The sequence below is a fragment of the Saccopteryx bilineata genome, chromosome 2, assembly GCF_036850765.1.
Source record: "Saccopteryx bilineata isolate mSacBil1 chromosome 2, mSacBil1_pri_phased_curated, whole genome shotgun sequence".
In the NCBI taxonomy this organism is placed as follows: domain Eukaryota; kingdom Metazoa; phylum Chordata; class Mammalia; order Chiroptera; family Emballonuridae; genus Saccopteryx; species Saccopteryx bilineata.
The window spans coordinates 361,067,231-361,083,225 of NC_089491.1; the positions used below are offsets into that span (position 1 = coordinate 361,067,231).

The 15,995-nt window shown below is 51.4% G+C and overlaps 1 protein-coding gene across 7 annotated transcripts in view; it reads right to left on the reverse strand.

Annotated features, from left to right (window-relative positions):
- Positions 1-15,995, reverse strand: part of RPH3AL (rabphilin 3A like (without C2 domains)) — a 170,722-nt gene that overhangs the window by 68,436 nt on the left and 86,291 nt on the right. The window lies entirely within an intron of this gene.

Here is a 15,995-nt window from a genome sequence, read left to right on the forward strand (position 1 = left end):
CAGCAGAGAACTGGAAACAACCCACACGCCCAGTCCCCGCAGAAGATCCGAGTGCACACAACAGAATCTGACATGGCCTGTACACAGCAGACTGTGTTCGTCCCTGAAATGTGGGCAGAAAATGATGTCATTCAACAAAGAAAATATACATGTGTGTATAACCGTGCAAAAAACTCATGTATGTGCCTGGGCAGGTGAGAAGAGGATGTGGTGAGAAATAGCAGTGACGGCTTGAGCACTTACTTCACGCTAGGTCCCTTCACTGAACGATCCCGGGAACCCTCTTACGTAAACATCAGGCCCATTTTACAGGTGAGGGGTCTGGGGCGCGGAGTAGGTTGAGAATTTGCCAAGTTCACCCAGCAAGTAATGAACTCGGGTCTGACTTGAGAGCCATTATGTCATTTCTCCAGACATATGAGTAGCCAGAACCCAGTGTCTGCAGGGTTTCCCTTCTAGAGAGTTGCTTAAACTCATAACTTCTAAATACATATTTTGCTTCGCCGAAATGCACAGCAATACACGGCGAGGGAAAGGCCAGGTGAAATGTGGCGGAAGGGAGGGGGACTTGGTGTGGCTGAGACTTGTTCAGGGCTAACCGGGTAGAGTCTGACTTGGTGACAGCAGGTCCTCCTCTGAGAACTGCTGCACGGGGCTAATCAACCTTTCTGCCACGAGGAAGCTGCCTGGTCCCTACAAGGGGGTTCTCTCCTGCCCCCACCACTGAGGGCAGGCTGGATCTATTGCTTGGCCATTTCTGCAGGCTGCCCACTGAGCAAGAAGCACACCTCTCCACGGAGGAAAATGTCACCAGCTTGGCTTCCAAGAGCATGTCGTCACCGCCTGATTGGGCAGCTGAGCCCAGCGCTGCAGGAGGTGGGAGCCAGCTCTTAGTAGAAGGGAGGCTCTGATACATATTGGGGGGAGGATGCATTTGCTACATCATCCAATACTCAGGTATGAGAAATATCACTTTTGTTCTGTTTCTTCAAATAAAATGTGATCTTCTCCATGCTCCCAGCTCTCTGGGTTGGCAAGAAAGTCCATCTCAGTCACGACTGGGGCCCCTTCCCAGCTCTCATGAAGGTCCTGGGTTTGGGGTCTTTGAGGTGCAGCACTCCTGGGGAGGGTCCCCTGTCTGAGGTGCTCACTGCTATGCTGCTTCCCTTGGAGCTCCCACGGTCCCTCAAAGAGGGAAATGCCCGGTTACTTCTGTGCCAGACCTGGGCTTGGGATCTGTGCCAGGCTGGGCTTCAGCCTCTCCAGGAGCTCAGCCACCGCCCCCCTTGGGCCCTGAGCCGCCATCCCTGACCTGAAGACTCTCTCTTCTCCACTAAAGTCGCCCCTCCCAATGCTCACCCCCAATCCTTCTACCTGTAGGACAGGGCTCCCCATAAAGCCCATAAGGTGGGCCTCTCCTCCTGGGGCAAAGACAGAGGACGGAGGTGCTGAAGCCAGCTGGCTGTTTTCCTTGCTAATTCATTCCTACTTTCCAGTATAAATAAATGGTGCGTATATGAAAATAAGTGTGGCCCTGCAAGAGGTGACATTTCCTATTGAGTTTTCTCTGTGCTTACAGGTGCGACGACAGTTCACCCTCCAAGCACACAGACAGTGGTGTTGGGAAGAAGGAGAGAACAGAAGACTGGTTCTACCATGTCCTGAGCAATTGTGTGTGCCAGGCAACCAAGTGTGGAGGAGGCGGGAGCCAGGATCTCCATTGTAAAGACGAGGAAACTGAGGCTCAGCGATGTTAAAGACTGCCCAAGGTCCCACAGCTACTTAGGGACAATCAAGATCTGGGGGGCTCCCTTCTTCTCGACCTTAGGAGAGCTGGACAATGCCCTCCCTGTCTGGTGCCAAGCTGGTGCAACGGCTCTCTGAGGAGCTGGTTCATGTGTCTGGGAGTGTGGCTGATGATTCTCAAATGAACGGGCAGAGAAGTGACACGGAATGACCTGGGACAAAGCTTTGCTGGGGATGGGTGTGTAGCCCCATGGGCTCATCAGCTCCGTGACAGTGGTTCTTGGAGCAGACTCGTGCTGGGGAGTCCGGCTCCTCCCTCCTCAGTCCCTCTCAGGAGGGAGGGCAGCCGCTCTTCACAGGAGACAGGTTTCCAGCCGCGGGCAGGGAGCCCAGACCCGCAGCCTCCCCAGCAACGCTCCTTAGGCTTCCCCACAGCCTCCCTTCCACTCTGGGGCCACTCTGCCCCACACAGTCAGCAAAAGTTGGGGGGAGTATGGTCTCTGCCTCTGCCCTAGTCAGCTCTGGCTGTTATAACAAAAAATCCATAGACTGGGTGGCATAAACAACAGACACTCCTCTCATAGTTCTGGGGGCGGGAAGTCCCAGATCAGGGTGCCAGCATGGCCCGGTTCTCGGTGAGGGCCCCTTACATATGCCACCTCCCGCGCCTGGCCTGCAGCAGGGCCTCCCAGCAAGCCTCCTCACCCCCACTTTGGCCAGTCTCCAGTTGGTTCCCGATACGGCAGCCAGGAATGATCTTTTCAAGATGCAAATCTAATCATGCTATTTCTCCCATCCCTACCAGCTTAAAAGCTTCCAAAGACTTGCTGTTGCTCTCTGGATGAAGACAACCTAATACCTGCTCAGGCTGGACTCTCCCTCCTGGTCAGCCCTTCCCCCTGCCCCACTGCTCTGAACTCCAGCCACGTTGGCCTGCCTTCAGTCCTTGGTCTTTCCTATGCTTTTCCTGCTGTACGACCTTGGTCTGTGCTACTGCCTCTGTCTAGGATGCACCTGGCCACACTCTTTCTTCTGTGTGAGGGCAGAGTGTCCGGGGTGGTGGGGCTGCTGGTCGGCCGGCCTCACTCTCAGGGGACGCTGTGTGAACCCAGGCCGGCTCAACCGTAAGGGAAATGACACTGAACGACCTTTGTTAAGGGTCGCACTCCACACGTCCCCTTCTCCCCCCATCCTGGGGTACACCCTGCAGGCTGCCTGTGTGTGCAGACTCATTAGAAGGTCTGATTTGGAACCCTCCTAGACATCCTCATAATCCTGGCCACTTTGGGTTGGTTGCCCCTGGACTGCCTGGAGCGTCTCCACAGCAATCTACCTCCTGCACCTTCCCACACCACCGCTAGGAGGCGGAAACGACAACTGTACTTTCTCTGCAAGGTGTGCCAGAGCTCAGGCCCCTTGCTCCCAGGCTGGGCCTTCACATCCCCACTGTGAGTCCCCCACCCATCTCACACAGAACCCCCAGCTCTACAGGGGTGTTCCCAAACTGACTCTGGCCAGGAGAAGGGAGTAAGTGCAGCGCAGGGCTGGGAACGAAACTGCTCAGCACACAGACACCAGCACCTTCAGGAACAGCAGTCTGAGAACATTCGGTAACTGGGAAACAGCCTTGCGCCCCGAGGGCTTCGCGGTATTATCATCTATCACACAGACAGCAATGTTCATGACGCTCAGTCAACCAAAAAAAGATGAAATTGTGCTCAAATGTTCCGTACATACAAGCCAGGAAAATGTTCTCTGTGCTGCAGAAATGAATATTGACGATGGTTCATTTGCAAATACTTGGTGCTTCAGCGAACATTTAGTCGATACTGGAGGCAAGGCACAGTTGTAGGAGTGACAAAGATGAACAAGGCACAACTCTTTGTCCTCCACAAGTGTCACATTGAACAGAGGAGTTTATGAACTAGCAAGACTCATTTGGAAAGAGACTTTCCCAAGAGTTCCAACCAACTGACATTTATAGTGGAATGGTCTCTCCCGCGAACTATGCTGTGAATGATGCTCACAGCGCAGTCATCCCCGACCCCCCAAAGTAGGGAAGAAATGGCTACATACAAATGATGGCAGCACATGCATGAAGCAGCGTGAAGACATGACCCTACAAACATGCATTTCATATCACATAATGTGTTCCTGTTGCTAGAAATCAAATCTTCCACAAGAAAAAAAATCCGGTTGTGTTTTAGGGAAAGTTATGTAGCAACAAAAATAATGATGATATAAAACAGAAAAAGTGAAAACAATCACGATAAAGTGGTATAGGTACTGAAATGGAGCAATATTCACAATAAATTAAGTAAAAAGAACTCACGGTATAAACAGTATGTCTAGTGTAATTCTCTGCCATATGAATATGTATATGTGCCTGTAGCTATTTAGAGGTCGATAACACGCACAGAAAGATAGCTGGAAGGATATCGGCCAAAATGGAAATCAAACTGTGCTAAGTCAAAATCTATTTTAAATGGATAAGTAGAATTCCTATTTAAAGGCAGCTTATGCTAAATGTTTTGGGAAATCACTCGCCCCCAACTTCACTTTTTGACCAGATTTGGATTTCTGTGTGCCGAGAAGGATGGAAGAAGCTGACATAGGTGCACAGATAGGCGGGAGACAGAACTTCTTGGTTGACTGTGGCTCAGAAGTAGACAGACCTGCCCCCTCCGTGGTTTCACTGGGTCACCGACCCTCTGATCAGACACTCAGCCCGGCTCAGCATCCAGGCTTGGAGGTGCCTTGCCAGCCCTGGGGGTCAGCCTAGAAACAGCCTTGAGGCCATAGATCAGAATCTGGAACCCAAGTTCTGTGGCCAAATTACTTCAAACAGTTTAGATATTGCCTGACCTGTGGTGGCACAGTGGATAAAGCGTCGACCTGGAAATGCTGAGGTCACCAGTTCAAAACCCTGGCTTGCCTGGTCAAGGAACATATGGGAGTTGATGCTTCCTGCTCCTCCCCCTGTTCTCTCTCTATCTCTCCCTCTCTCTCTCTAATAAAAATGAATAAATAAAATAAAAAAACCAGTTTAGATATTGATGTACATATTACCGTATTTCCCCATGTATAATATACACTTTTTTTTTCCTGAAAAATTTGAGGTCTAAAAACTGGGTGCATCTTATACAGTGGTTGTAGATATTTTTTACTTGCATTTCCTGCTTTTTTGCACTTGTTCTTGCGCTCATTGTTGAAGACAGTGATTTGTCATCAGACACAGACGAGGACAAGCTAATGGATGGGAGTTTTGACAGTGATGAAGAGTTGTATGAATTTTATAATGAATGAAACTTGAGTTCAATAACTTTATGTAATGCTTTTTTTTTTTCCTTCAAATTTTGGGCCCCAAAATTAAGGTGCGTCTTATACATGGGGAAGTATGGTATATTACAGTTATATACTTTATTGAGCACTGTGCTACAACAGGCACCAAGCTAGGTATTTAAATGTAGAATCTCATTTAATATTCATAATCCTGTTTTATAAAAAAGGGAATCTGAGGTTTAATGTTGAATCACTCGACACAGGGAGGTGGGATGTGAACCCCATTCGAACCCAGGTCACTGTCCAGACAAGAGACTTTTCTAACTGGACACTCTCCCCCGCACTCCAAAGGAAGACAGAACTGGCTCCCTGGGCTTCGGCCCCTCCTCCAGAACTACAGACCAGGAAAGCCTCAACCGGAAGGGCACAGCCAAGCCCCTCCTTCCATTCATTCCACACAGCCTGGGGGCCTGTGGGGCTGAGGGCACACTGACCTTAGCCTTGACCACTGCGAATACGAATATGGAGTCACCAGGACCCAAAGACACACAGCCTTAATGCAGTCACCTGCTGCTTGAATACAGAGTCACCAGGACCCAAAGACACACAGCCTTAATGCAGTCACCTGCTGCTTGGTCTGAGAAAGGAGCCAGGAGGTTACCAGAGAATTTCAGAAGGAAGACAAGCCTCTCTGTGCTTCCTACTCTAATGCCCCGCCAGGGAAACACCAGCCTTCCTCCACCCCGGCTGTGGGGGCAGGTGTATCACCCAGTTAGGGCCAGGCCTGTGTCATTCACCCAGGCTTCCTGAAGGCTGCACCGCCACCTTCTTGCAGGCCCGGCCTCTCCCTCCAGTGACGCTGCTCCAGGATTACCAGCAAGCCCCAGCCCAGGGAAGACCCCAGCCCCTAGCCACCTCTACCAGAGGAAAGGAAGCATTGCAGATTTCAGGACTGGCTTCCGAAACACGTCCTCCCTCCGTCTGCCACTCACCAGGCAGTCAGCAGCACATCCTGGATGGAGAGGAGGGTTAAAAAGGCAACAGAAGCAGCTCTTGATTATGACCATTCACGAGCACAGAATAAGAAATCACGCCTTGCATGGGCTTCGGATCATCTCCGTGCCTGAGCCCCACCCCACTGTGAGTGTTTGATGGGGGATGGGGACTTCAGGCAGGATGGAACTGCCAGGCTGGCTGGGGTTGGACAAAGGCTGCCCACCTGCCCCTCCACTGGGCCCGCCCACCAGCCCCTGTTCAATCTTCCTGGTCCTGGTTATCCTCAGCATCACTTTAGGGACCAGAGATTGTGTGCCGGGTTTTTGACTTTTCCAGAGAACACGGGAAATAAAGGAGGTTTGAGCTGTCTCGATGGGGCCCAAGGGGCATGCAGCATGGGTGACAGGGCACAGTTGGAAGCAGCCAGGGTTTCAAACAAGAGCTGGGTAAAGGAGTGGAGAAGGGTTATTCAATCTGAAGCTGAGAAGAGGGTTTCAAAAAAAAAACACAACAACCCAGCCAACATAACAATGTATGATCAAAAGGGGACCGCATGAGCCACATGGCACTTGGTCTCGAGGAGTTCATTCAATCAGCAAGCATCTGTGGAGGACACGCTGGGCGCCAAGTATATGCTCAGCATGAGGTGTCAAGAAGCGGGGAGGAGGCACACCAACGCTGGCCTGCGTGCACTGAGCATTAAGTGTGACCGTGACTGCAAAGCACTGACAAAGGACCGTGTGTGTACAGGGAACTATGCATATAAACACAGAAGGGACAAAGGGCTGGAGGAAACAGCCAGGGACAGTTCCTGGAACCAGCCTGTCTCAGGCGAGGGCCAGATGTCCACTCTAGAGGCTGGAGTGAACCCTCATGTGTGTGTTTCTTTCTTTCTTTTTTTTTTTTTTTTTGTATTTTTCTGAAGCTGGAAATGGGGAGAGACAGTCAGACAGACTCCCGCATGTGCCCGACCGGGATCCACCCGGCACGCCCACCAGGGGCGAAGCTCTGCCCACCAGGGGGCGATGCTCTGCCCCTCCGGGGCGTCGCTCTGCCGTGATCAGAGCCACTCTAGCGCCTGGGGCAGAGGCCAAGGAGCCATCCCCAGCGCCTGGGCCATCTTTGCTCCAATGGAGCCTTGGCTGCGGGAGGGGAAGAGAGAGACAGAGAGGAAGGAGGGGGGGGTTGTGAAGCAAATGGGCGCTTCTCCTATGTGCCCTGGCCGGAAATCGAACCCGGGTCCCCCGCACGCCAGGCCGACGCTCTACCGCTGAGCCAACCAGCCAGGGCCTCTTTTTTTTTATTAAGTGAGAGGTGGGAGGCAAGAAGGCAGGGAGGCAGAGATAGACTCCTGCATGCGCCCAGACTAGATCCATCTGGCAAGCCCCCTACAAGGAAATGCTCTGCCCATCTGGGGCCACTGTTCCATTGCTCAGCAACCGAGCTATTTCAGTGCCTGAGGCAAGGCCATGGAGCCATCCTCAGTGGCCCAGGGCCAAATTGCTCAAACCATTAGAACCATGGCTGCAGGAGGAGAGGGGAGGGGAGAAGGAGGGAGGAGAGGGGAGGGCAAGGGAGGGGAGAAGGAGGGAGGAGAGGGGAGGGCAAGGGAGGGGAAAGAGAGAGAGAGAGAGAGAGAAGGGGGAAGAGGAGGGGGAGGAGGAGGGATGGGGGAGCAGATGGTCGCTTCTCCTGTGTGCCCTGACTGAGAATCAAACCCAGGACAGACTTCCATATGCCGGGCAGACACTACCCCTGAGCCAACCAGCCAGAGCCACATGTGTGTTTCTGTGAATGTCAACATACGGCCAGCAATCTGTGATATCATCGGGGGTCTATGTCCTCTGAGGGGGTGACAGAACCTCTGGAGCCTGAGGACAGGACATGTGTTGTGTCCTCCACTGCCCACAGAAGTTAGGGGATCAGGGAATGCGCAGACACTCCAGTACTTTCCGCCTTTTGTATAGTGCATTTTCACCAATGAAATAAAAGTTGTCTTTGCCTGACTAGGTAGTGGCACAGTGGATAGAGCATGGAACTAGTATGCAGAGGACCCAGGTTCGAGACCCCGAGGTCGCCAGCTTGAGTGCGGGCTCATCTGGTTTGAGCAAAAAGCTCACCAGCTTGGACCCAAGGTCGCTGGCTCGAGCAAGGGGTTACTGGGTCTGCTGTAGCCCCATAGTCAAGGCACATATGAGAAAGCAATCAATGAACAACTAAGGTGTCGCAATGAAAAACTGATGATTGATCTTCTCATCTCTCTCTGTTCCTGTCTGTGTGTTCCTATCTATCCCTCTCTCTCTGTGTGTGTCTCTGTAAAAAAAAAAAGAAGTTGTCTTTGCATCTCATTTGCATAATTAAACAACTTTCTTTGACTTGTTTGCTTTTCTGATATACTTATTTAATAAAAAAAAATCAAATGTTTCTTTTTTTAAACGCTTCATTTTCATTTTGAAATATCCCCTAATTTCTGTGAGCAGTATAGTTTCTTTTTTCAAATGTAGAATGTTATGTTGAAATTTCAAATAGCGTCATGAATGAATGTGGAAAGTTTCCTTATGTATCAAAGGGAGGCTGGATTTTGAAAGGCTGAAGTCTTGACAGAGAGGAGCCCCACCAGCCCCTGATAAGGAAGCCACATGAGGACTCCACAGTTGTCCACTCAAACACCTAAGGAGACCTTTAGGGTCTCATGCGGCCTTTGTGGAGGGAGCGACTCTCCCCAGGTTTGTCTGAGGACTAGAAATCAATGTGCAATAAGAACTTTCCACCCTTGCCCTGGCTGGGTAGTTCAGTTGATTGGAGCATCATCCTGATATGCCAAGGTTGCAAGTTCTATACCAGTCAGTATACATGCAAGAAATGCCACAAATAAGTAGAACAAAAAAATCAATGTTTCTCTCTCTCTTCCTCTTCCTCTCTCTCTAAAAATCAACAAAAGAAAGAAACGAGCCACTCCTCTGAGAACTGTGCTATCAGGGGTTCTGGAACACAACCTTCCTAAATCTCCCAGCGTGGTGTGCACCTGCGCCCCACCCCCGTCCCCGAGCCAGCCTGCCAAGGGAGGAAGCATATATGGTAGATGGAGTTGCGCCACCCCCGTCAAGCTTTCCATAAGCTCTAGACACAGCCTCTCCACCCTGCCAGCCCGAAAGGAAGAAACCCCTTGCTTCTGCGCCTGATCACCAGCCTGGGCTCCTGGAAGTGATGGAGCCTGAGCTTGTCAGCTTCTCCCGATGTCTAGCCGCAGGTCCACGTGGCTCCATCAGAACCACTGAGAGATGCTACTCAGACCAGCAGTCTCCCAGGACAGCCATGTCACACAGCGGTCAGCAGCCCTTCACCTTTGCTCTGGCTGCAAGGGAGTCAGGGCAGGGGAAGGCCCAGGGGGTGAAGGAAGCAGCTTACATCCATCTTGCTCTTTCTGCATGGTTACTTAGAATTACAACTCACAATAATGATACTAGCTACCATTTATTGAGCACTTATTCCTTGCCTAGCACCAAGCTCAGCACTCAACACACATTATCATTGTCACATTTAATCTCATTTACATTCACAATGGCCCCTTGAGGAAGGTTTTATGATCTGAATGTTGTAGATGAGGATATTGGAGGCCCAGGCATGTTGGGTGGCTTGGCTGAGTTAATGTGACAAAGAGGTGGCAGAGCCAGGATACAAACCCAGCTCCAGCCTGACCAGACGGTGGCGCAGTGGGTAGAGCGTCAGACTGGGATGCGGAAGGACCCAGGTTCGAGACTCTGAGGTCTCCAGCTTGAGCGCGGGCTCATCTGGTTTGAGCGGGGCTCACCAGCTTGGACCCAAGGTCGATGGCTCAAGCAATGGGTTGCTCGGTCTGCTGAAGGCCCACGGTCAAGGCACATATGAGAGAGCAATCAATGAACAACTAAGGTGTCACAACGAAAAACTAATGATTGATGCTTCTCATCTCTCCGTTCCTGTCTGTCTGTCCCTATCTATCCCTCTCTCTGACTCTCTCTCTGTAAAATAAATAAATAAACAAAACAAACCCAGCTCCAGAATAATAAAAGCAAGAGCTTATTAACACGTACTGTGTGCTCAAGTATAGCATGAGTACTTTACACAGATCATTCACTTAGCAATGACAGGACTGGGCCCTGGATGGGTAGCTCAGTTGGTTATAGTGTTGTTCCAATATGCCAAGGTTGTGAGTTCGATCCCCGGGCAGGACACATACAAGAAACAATCAATAAATGCATAAATAAGTGAACCAACAAATTGATGTTTCTCTGTCTCCTTTTTTCTCTCTTTAAAAATCAATCAACAAAAACACTAAAACAGAAAGACAATGATGGTTCTGAGGCAGACAGCTTAGGTAATTTGTCCAGGTTCATACAGGGTAGTCAGTAGAGAGCAGACTGGGGTCCAAATCCTGGTCTTACCTCTCCCACGCTCTCTATGGCCCCACACTTCCCGAGGAGGATGCTTAGGGGGTCCAGGAAACAGATGTAACTGGGAGCAAATTATCCCGTGGACAGTGGCGATCTGGAAATAAATGGCAGCCCACTTTCTTTCTTTTTTTTTTTAGCGAGATAGAGAGAGGAACAGATAGGGACAGACAGACAGGAAGGGAGAGAGATGAGAAGCATCAGTTCTTCATTCTGGCACCTTAGTTGCTCACTGATTGCTTTCTCTTGTCCAGTAGAGCAAGTGACCTGTTGCTCAAGCCAGTGACCTTGGGCTCAAACCAGTGACCTTTGGGCTCAAGCCAGTGACCCCACACTCAAGCTGGTGGACCCACTCTCAAGCCGATGAGTCCGCACTCAAACCGGTGGCCTTAAGGTTTTGAACCTGGGTCCTCTGCGTCCCAGTCCAACGCTCTATGCACTGTGCTTCCGCCTGGTCAGGCGGCAGCCCACTTTCTGAGACAGACGTTGGCCACGTCAGGAGCATGAACACAGAGAACTGACAGCCAGGCAAAGCCAGCGTCAGTCTCCCCAGCCCTGCCCTTGTTGTATAACCAGCCTCTGTTCTCCAGAAGTGCCGGCAGGGCCTCCTACAAAGAGTTTTTCACCCAGAGGCACATCTGCCACCTGGCAGTCACCTGGTCCAGCCTCTGTTAAAGAAGCCTGCTTTGCAGAGTAACATCCAAGGAAGAGGTTGAATCTTTTTTTTTTTTTCTTTTTTTAAATCCTCACGTCCGGTGTCCTGAAATGCCCTGGCCCACTAAGCACCCCCTGAATGGCTGCAAGTGAGCCTGGCTCCTCGGGGACTGCCACAAAGCCCCATGGTGGGGAAAGGACATTGGCTGCAAGGAGCCCCTGGCCAGATCTGCCGAGAAAATCCTAGCTCTGAAATTCTATGGCTCTGAAATTCTATGGCTCTGAAATTCTACGGCTCCAAGGCATGTGACTAGTCTCTCCGCCTGACCTCAAAGGCTCTGAAACCACAGCCCTGCCTTCCGGAGGGTGAGGCAGGAGCCTCTGGTTAACCTTCCACCATCCCTGCCCCTAGGATTTAGGGAACAGCAACATTAGCTGCAGGTTGGGACCAACAATGCCAAAAGCATTCAGCAACACTTTCTAAGGCCCTGCTGCTCCCAGGCCCTGGATTGGCAGAGAGCACAGCAGGGCTCACAGGTCGAGGGCCAAAAGGCAAGAAGAGGAATGCACATATGTGAGAACCTTCCTCCTTGGCCTCCACCTAACCCTGCAGTCTCGCCAAGCCCATAGGACTGCCAACCCAACACTATAGGTGTTTCCATACCTCCGTGCTTTTGCCCAAGCTGTGAACTTCCATGTATCCTTCGGGTAGAATTCAAATGTCTTCTCCTTGATGCCTTCTTCCTTGACTACCTCCCCTCGCCCAGCACTAGCTACTCCCTCCTGTGTGCTCCCACAGTGAGACATCTAGAGAGAAGTGCTGATTCCATCATATTAAAACTGTCTCTCCAGCCTGACCAGGTGGTGGCACAGTAAATAGTGTTGGACTGGGATGTGGAAGACCCAGGCTCAAGACCCTGAGGTCGCCAGCTTGAGCGCAGGCTCATCTGGCTTGAGCAAAGCTCTCCAGCTTGGACCCAAGGTCGCTGGCTCAAGCAAGGGGTTACTCGATCTGCTGAAGGCCCCGCGGTCAAGGCACATATGAGAAAGCAATCAATGAACAACTAAGGTGTCGCAACAAAAAACTGATGATTGATGTTTCTCATCTCTCTCTGTTCCTGTCTGTCTGTCCCTATCTATCCCTCTCTCTGACTCTCTGTCTCTGAAAAAACAAAACAAAAATAACACAAAAAACTGTCCCTCGCCTGACCTGTGGTGGTGCAGTGGATAAAGCGTCGACCTGGAAATGCTGAGGTTGCCGGTTCGAAACCCTGGGCTTGCCTGGTCAAGGCACATATGGGAGTTGATGCTTCCAGCTCCTCCCCCCTTCTCTCTCTCTCTGTCTCTCTCCTCTCTCTCTCTCTGTCTTTCCCTCTCCTCTCTAAAATGAATAAATAAAAAATTAAAAAAAAAAAAAAAAAAAACAACCTTTAAAAAAAAAAAAACAAAAACAAAAACAAAAAAAACTGTCCCTCCAGTGACTGTGCACTCCACTGGCCAAAGTCAGGAGACCCTCCCACCCCCCAGCTCTGCCCCTAACAACTCAGCATGGGACATTTCAGCCCCCCTTCTCGCCCCCCCCCAGCCCAGCTGGTTCCAGAGGTCAGCACTGTCTTCTCTGACTTTCCAGGATCATCATGACTGTCAAAAGGTTAGTTTAACCTGACCAGGCGGTGGCACAATGGATAAAGTGTTGGACTGGAATGCAGAGGACCCAGGTTCAAAATCCTGAGGTCACTGGCTTAAGTGTGGCCTCACCAGCTTGAGCATGGGGTCACTGACTTGAGTAAGGGGTCACTCACTCTGCTGTAGCCCCCCAGTCAAGGTACATATGAGAAAACAATCAATGAACAACTAAGGTGCCGCAAAAAAGAATTGATGCTTCTCATCTCTCTCCGTTCCTGCCTGTCTATTCCTATCCCTCTCTGTCTCTCTCTCTCTGTCACACACACACACAAAAAGGTTAGTTTATGTAAAAACACCCTTTGCCTTCTCCACGGCCACTCCAGTGTCATCCTCAAAGATGGTAAATACTTGTGATTGGAACTTATTTGTTTAATCATTTCAAAAATACAGCAGATTAGACAAACACCCTCAGGCTTCTGAAAATTCCAGCAGCACTAATGACTAATTAGGGACCTGGTGATATGCAGAAACAGAACTCCAAGGAGAACAGCGACAGGTCTGGGCCAGGTGCAGTCGGGCAGACCCTCAGGCCTCAGCTCCTCCAGCCTGGGTGTTTCATTCATGCTGCTAGTCAGCAGCTTGTGCCCAGGGAATGGATGTGGGCCCTGGACACCCTGTGGAGATGGTTAGACTTCATTGTGCAGGCAGTAGGGAGCCACCGAAGACTCTGGGGGCTGAGCACACTGATCAGAGCTGCACTGGAGCAAGATGAACAAGCAGAAGAGCAAAGAATGAGCTGGAAGGCTAATGAGACTCCCCCAAAGCAGCAGAGCCTAGTGGGAGGCCCTGCAGTGGGACCCATGTGCTTGGGCCCCCCTCCCTGCCAGGCCCGACGTATAGTGTCTGTGCCTGGAAACTCAGTGTGGCAGATATGGTTCCTGGACACAGGGGTCTCTGAAAGGTCTAGCAGATCATAATCCCTCCCAGCCTCAGTTTCTCCATCTGTAAACTGGGAGAGTCACCCCTCCTACGGAAGGCGGGATGACAAGGGTGAGAAAAGAGTTTATGAAGGAGACAGTAAAGACCCTCCAAGCTGCCTCTGAAAAATGCCTGATTCTTTCCTGGGTTAGAGATCTGGGCTAAAAGAAGCCTCTGAAGAGAGGCCGGCTTCCCCCTCCCCTGCCCCCTTCCCAGCTGCCCCCATCAGTGGGAGGGGCACCCTGATGGCCTCCTTTCAGGGAACAGAGGACAGGCTAAATCCACCTCAAGTTAAGGTCAGCCAACAGCAAAGAGCCATGCGGGAAAGGCTGTGGCAGGAAAACAGGCAATTTGAGGGCAGTGAAGAATCGCAGGCCTTCCGAAGTGTGGCAGCTTGCAGGACGGACACAGCCGGTGAGCGAGGCCCGCGCACGCAGCGCCCGGGCACACCACGGACTGGAAATGTCATTATCTGTTATTTACCACAACAGAGGACAAGAGTCTGCACAAAATTACCGTTCCTGGTAACAGCTGCTAAACAGATTTGCCAACACTGCTTCCTGCTGCCCGCATTTTCTTGATTCTACAATGACCAGACCCAGGGAAAAGAGCCACTAAGCTCTGGTGGCAAGGGGCCCGAGAAAGTGCCAGACAGCGGTCGCAGGAAAGAAGCCCAGCTCCAACCCCAACCTGCACCCAAGCCTACAGAGAGTTTTTCCCATTCAATGAGGGGCTGACCTCAGTGACTTATTCATGACTCAACAACCACAAACCCCTTGAAGACCTCCACATGTGTCCAGGCTCTGCCCAACCATCTCCTGAGATGTGACAAACTAGAGCAAAGCCCCAGGCCCACTCTCTGGCAGATGGCTTTGGGTGGGGGCAGGGTGCCACACTCTCCTGTGGCTGGTTGGCACTGGGGACTTGGAACTCAATTGATAAGCTGGCACTGAATATCACCTTCGTTTGGGAGGGCATGTCTCCTAAAGTCTTCAACTCTTAGTACAGGAGCAAAGTTCTGAACTGATGCATAAGCCCTGGCTATGCCACCAGGAGCAAGTTTCTCTCAGAGCCTCCGTTTCTCCACCTGGAAAATGGGTATAATCACTGTCTTTTGCCTACCTACCTCTAAGGGGCTAGGAAGGATATATGGCATCACAGAAACACCAGAGATGTGGGGGTCTCAGAGCACATGCCAACCCCCCCAACAAGGGCTTCCCCATTAGAGGACATGAACTCAATCATGGCCTGAGACAAAGAGATTTGAAAAGTAAACCTACCATGGCTTTTTTTTTTTTTTTTTTTTTAGTGAGAGGAGATAGTGAGACAGACTCCCACATGCGCTCCGACCAGGACCCACCGGCAACCCCCATCTGGGCTGATGTTCAAATCAACTGAGCTATCCTCAGTGCCTGAGGCCAATGCTCAGACCAGCCAAGCTATCCTCAGCAGCTCCTGGGGCCGATGCTAGAACCGCTGGAGCCACTGACTGCAGGACGGGAAAAGGGAGAGAAGGGGGAGCGGAGGGAAAGAGAAGCAGATGGTCGTTTGTCTTGTATCAAACCTGGGACACCCACACATCGGGACGATGCTCTATCCATTGAGATAACTGGCCAGGGCCACCTACCATGGCTTTAAAACAACAAAAACCAAGCTCAGTCTAGCACTTGGAGGGTCACTGCCCAGAACACGCTCCTCCGGGCTGCACTGGTCCCTGCAGGTCAGGGAGCAGCAGCCGCCACAGCTGTGAGCTGCCTCTGGCACCCACCCTGATTTAAAGTTTTAAAGCATCCAATAGGCTCTCTCAAGCCCCTTACATATTCCCCCCTCCAAATCTGCCTCGGGACTTGACATCCCCCCAACAAAACCACTTGATTCCTGAATAGAGCCCTTTTCTTTGATGGCTCTGCTGTATATGGGACACTCAACCTGGCACCCAGAGCCCTTCCCAGCCTTCACTTCATCCTCTGCACCTTCCTCGGCGGCCTGCTTCCTTCTCCCTACTCACTCTCCCATGCCCCCAAACCACGAGCTATGCCAAATGCCCACCAGTCCCTGCACTTCCTTGTCACCCTGCCTCTACAAGCGGTGCCTCCTCCTGAAACGCCCTCCCCAGGCACCTCAGTCTCCAGCCTTCCAGGCCAAGCTCACTCAGCTCGCCAGGTGCCAGCCCTGCTGCCCTGTGCTCCGGGATCGCTCCATGCCTTCTCCTACAGCTCTTCTCACGCCACCGTGCTGCATTACCTGTCCCTAGCGGTGAGCTCCTGGAGGGGGGGGGGGGCA